Raw genomic sequence first — 4,950 nt, forward strand, 5'->3', positions numbered from 1 at the left:
TTCTAATTGATTAAAAAATAAAACAATCAAAGGCGACCGACAGAGAAGTCCAAGAGAGAGAGGGAGAGAGAGAGGGAGAGAGAGAGAGAGTTCCATGCTTCGGCTTGTTATGGTCTTTCTTCACCATCTTTGTGCATATACATGGACGGAGACTTTAGGAGGGACTGCAGAGACAGAGTTTACTTGCCAATAGTGAACCTGATCAGCATCCAACTTTAATGTAGAAGGTAGAATGCGTGAACGGCCCTGTGTTCAGAAAAGAAACGCCATGAAACGCCAAGCAAATTCAATAATGGTGCAGCTATGCATGAACCCAAAAGGCACATAACTGGAGACTGCAAAACAAAAAAAGTTGCATCTCTCCATAATGTATTCTGCAGGTAGTGGTGACCTGGCAAGGATCCCTCGATCAGAAGCATGACAGTTATTGTAGTCTTACGCCCCATGGTTTTACCTTCGATCCTCCAACTTCACTTGTTAGGTCGTACGAAGAATTAAGATGCTGATCTGATAATAAATTGCCTGTCTCATCAAGCATTAAATTCCCCACAGTGGCCCAAGCTACAATTACAGGGACCTTTCAGAAGGGAGAGTTAATGAAAATGATCCAAAATCCGTCGTCGCTTAGGCTGGAAAGGAGAAGCGAATGAAGTGGCTGGCAGAGGCTGAAATTTACCTAAGGGCCCGTTTGATGGGCGGGTGAAATTTAATGCGGTAAATTTACCATGGTAAATTTTTCTGAAAAAATTTACAGGATGAAATTTCTCCCTCTTCCAATTTGAGGCCTTGTTTGATGGGCGAGAAGAATTTACCGTGGTAAATTTAATCCTGTTTGATGCACAGGAAGAATTTAACATGGTAAATTTAACCATGTTTGATGCACATGAAGAATTTAACATGGTAAATATTGTTTTTGTTGTGTCTTCTCCTCTCCAAATTTGACTTGGGAGATCACAAAGGAAGGCATCAAAAGGTTGTTCTTTGTTGTTGGCATTCAAGACCAATACATCAAGGTTCCTCAGAAAGCCCCTCTTCCAACTCATCGATCACACCATTAATTTAGTTAAACATATCCAGAACGAACGCATAATCAACAAAAACCTTAATTTGAATATAGAGCGATTCAGAACTTGATGCATTCATAAAACCCAAGGTTCAATAAGATACGACCAACATATGTTTACCAATAAATTATCACTTCATTTCATTGTGTACAATACTACCAAATAACAGCATATGGTCGGCCATGAAACCAGAACAGCCTAAAAATTCAACAACCAAACTCTACATCTTAGCCATAAAGTGCACTCCCTTGCTGTGAAACCTCTTCATGATCCTCCCCACCTCTCCACGGTCTCCATCGAAGCACGCCAAATCTTAATTCTTATCAAACCAATCTCTCTATTCCGGCAACAAAGAGGTCAGGAGATTGATGAACTCTTCCCTGGCTTGCTCCTTGGGCATGTCCCCAAGTGCCAGCCACGCCTGCTGCATCGCCATGAAGTTATGGTCAGTAAAGCAAGTAAAAAATATAGAACACATATACAAATGGTGACATATGTTTGACATATGTTTGCTTGGCAAAAAAAAGCATGACATAGACAAAAAAGTACATAAAAAGTTGCAGAAAAATTGAATGTCGAATCACATATGTTTCAAGGTAAGATTAACTTTAAAGTGACAAAACAGAGCACTGGAAAGTGGAAAAAAACCATTTCCTGATACATAAGCAGCCTAAAAGATCTTTAAAATCAAAACGAGACATCGTTTTGAAGATAAGACAAGAGGATTAACTGATCAGCTTGTTTCTCAAGGTTGAATTAATGAAAGAGAAAACCCTGCAAATGAATCAACTTGGCATCTTCAAGCCTGCGCTTTTTTGTCCTAACAGCTGCCTTAATCTTTTTTTTATTTGCCCTGACTTCACTTTGTTTGCTGCTTTCAAGGCTTGCGCCTTCGCATCAGGTTTCTAAGCAGGAGCTGTACGCAGAAATTTCAAATAAGGTGACTTCTGTCAAGATTGCCACATGCACTGCAAGATCCTAAGAATTTAATAAGGAGCCGAACATAGACAAGTGCCTCGCATGGTACTGGATCATAATCATAATCATAAAGGTTATCCCAAAAAGAAGTTGGAAGGAAAAGAATTTTAGGGAAAACAGCTGAAAAATGTCCCTTTTCAAGAAGCAAGGTGCCGGTGGAGATGATGAACTCCACAAGGGAAGCAGACCTAAACAAATTGTTGATGATATAAGACAGTCATCATGCCACCAAATACTGCACACACACATATACACAGATAGCGAGAGAGAAAGGAGCGACCCCGAGAGAGAGAGAGAGAGAGAGAGAGAGAGAGAGAGAGAGAGAGAGAGAGGTGTAGGCGACTTAGCGACATTTGCTCACTGAAGCATAGCGATGGCTCTCTGAAAGGCCTGGTTTCCATTGTTGGTCCTCCTCGATCACGAAGGATAGAGAGGAACCATCTGGAACCGATTGCAAGAGAGAGACAGAGAAAAACAAATTGGGCGTTTTTGAAAAAGGGACACATCGAGAGCAAGAGAAACCCTTACATGAGAGGCGACTGTGGCGTTGGCGAATCGGCAGAGGAGCGGAGCAGAAATGGCGGAGCAGCGACGTTGAGAAAGGCCTTTGGTGCGACGGTGAGAAGACGGTGAGAAGTTTCTTTGTCAGGGAGGAGCAGCTGCAGAGAAGGAAAAGGGTGAAATACGACGGGAGGAGAGGGTGTCGAGCGGGTGAAATTCCACCCGCTCGAAAGTCCGAGGTGCGAGCTCGGACTTTCGAGCGGGTGGAATTTCACCCGCTCTCTTTTGCATTAAACGGGGTGAAATTCACCCCGTTTGATGCGTTTTTGGTGGGGCGGGTGAAATTTCACCCGCCCGTACCGTTTTTTCTCTCTTCTCTCATTTTTCCCCGCCTATCAAACGGGGCCTAAAGGTGGACACAGAAGCAAATAAATGTAAGAACAGGAATTCTTATTCTTGTTAATTTATCCATGACCCAAAGGTCCTTTGCTTGTAATGTGTGAAATTATTGTGGTTAAGGACAAATTATTCAGTGCATAAAGCCAAAATCATCTTTTTTCATTGAAATTGAGTTCCTTCAAGTTGTTGTATGTAAACAAATGCGTTATTTGTCATCATTAAGGAGATAATAGATTTGCAAAGTCAGATTAATTTGTCAAATGTGAACATGAAGTTTTGCAATAAGAGAGGTAAAACTCTTTTCTTAACAATCTTGACTCAGAGAGAGAGAAGACTGCACCCACTTATCGACGTGGCCCATAGCCAACTCGTTTTGAAAAGTATTACCTTTAAGTGATGTATAAATGAAAAATTCAATATATACATATACATAATTACCAAAGTTGACTCTTATCAAGCACAAGTATATATCCCGGATCAATTTACCCATTTGCCGACATATATATTCGGGTCAAATCAATAGTGGAGCTTGAGGGGGTGCTCATTCAATACTTTAATTTAATTTTTGTTTAGTACTTATATGTATAATAATCAAATATATTAAAACATTAACATATATATTAAACTAATTTAAACTAATTTTGTGAGGCTAGCGTGGGCAACTGAAATGCTTATTTTCAGTAGAAATATCAAAGGTACCATATCTGGATGGTTTTGGAGCAGTTTTGAGTTGTTTACTTCATTGAATCATATCTGTAAGACGTTGTTTACATCACTATGCTATGTGGTCAGGCGGCCAGAACCGAGCCTCGTGTCTGCTGTCAGGCTGCAGTCTCAGACGTTATCTTGTGGTGTGACGAAGTAACAAAGCCTCCTTAACTGTCACAGAGTTTCTCTTCTTTTTCTTTTATGTTTTTCTGGTTTCTTTGAAATTCATTTCGGGCTTGGCTGTTCCTGATCTGGGTTCTAGCTAGTATTCCGATCTTACAGAACATTAGAAATCGGAGCGACAGCCAGACTAGATTTGGCGTCGGATGTAAGCAAGTCATATGCAAACCAATTTTCGATTACAACACTCGTTGGGCTCATTATACAAGAGAGGGAGAGGGGAAGAGAGAGTATTTTGTATACGTTCATTCAAAAAAACTAGGCATGCAAATGAATGCAAAATATATGTCGGAAAATGGATGTAAAGTTCGACCATTCTGACATCCAATGTCTTGGTCAGATTTACGTATATGATGAAAAAGTATATGGCAGGAAAGTTGAAACTTCAAATTATGTAAAATACTTGCAGAGTTTGATTTACAAATTAATTGGGTTTTCATGATTTCTTATGGACAGATTTTTGGACATTCCTTATCCATCTTTTTGGGTTGATTTGTGACAACCAGCTGAATGCTTATATATATATATATATATATATATATATATATATATATATATATATATAGAGAGAGAGAGAGAGAGAGATATTGAAATCAAGAGAGAGCCGAAAGACTAAATATTTAGAAGTGAACAATCAACATTATAAGCACCATACAATAAAGGGACCGGCGACGGTTTCGTTTTGAACTGGTTATAGTACTTCTAGTTCTAGCAATGGTCTATTAAATACTTAGCTATCGGGTATGTCTCATACTAAATTCATGCTTAATAATTAGGGCATGGATTCTCGCACTTCTGAATTCTCGGATGCGGACTTTATCTAAAAGCCATGATGTTAATTCGTTTAATCTTAGGGGCATGATTGATTTTAAGTCCTCCATCGCACGATGTGCGGTCGAAAATTAGAACATTGTCATCTCAACATATAGAAAAGGACTGATATTTTTGGTGAGGATCTAAGCTTCTTTAGGGCGTACATTTTGAAGGAAAAAGAACAAATGAACATTTGGGGAAATTCAGTGATGTGAGGCCATGTTTCCAAGGTCCGCACAAAGCTTGGGCCTCAATTGAAAAGTTTGAATCCTCGAGTTCTGGTGCATTAGTGTTGGTATGATTAGTT

General features: G+C 39.6%; 1 long non-coding RNA gene across 1 annotated transcript; it reads right to left on the reverse strand.

The window, feature by feature from the left end:
- Positions 1–1,149: 1,149 nt before the first annotated feature.
- Positions 1,150–2,790, reverse strand: LOC116266254 (uncharacterized). Its single transcript, XR_004175306.2, has 3 exons — positions 2,571–2,790; positions 1,795–1,980; positions 1,150–1,488 (listed from the first exon to the last, which is right to left on the reverse strand). It is a non-coding gene; the product is annotated as an uncharacterized LOC116266254 (long non-coding RNA).
- Positions 2,791–4,950: the final 2,160 nt, after the last annotated feature.

Source organism: Nymphaea colorata, chromosome 12, assembly GCF_008831285.2.
Source record: "Nymphaea colorata isolate Beijing-Zhang1983 chromosome 12, ASM883128v2, whole genome shotgun sequence".
NCBI lineage: Eukaryota > Viridiplantae > Streptophyta > Magnoliopsida > Nymphaeales > Nymphaeaceae > Nymphaea > Nymphaea colorata.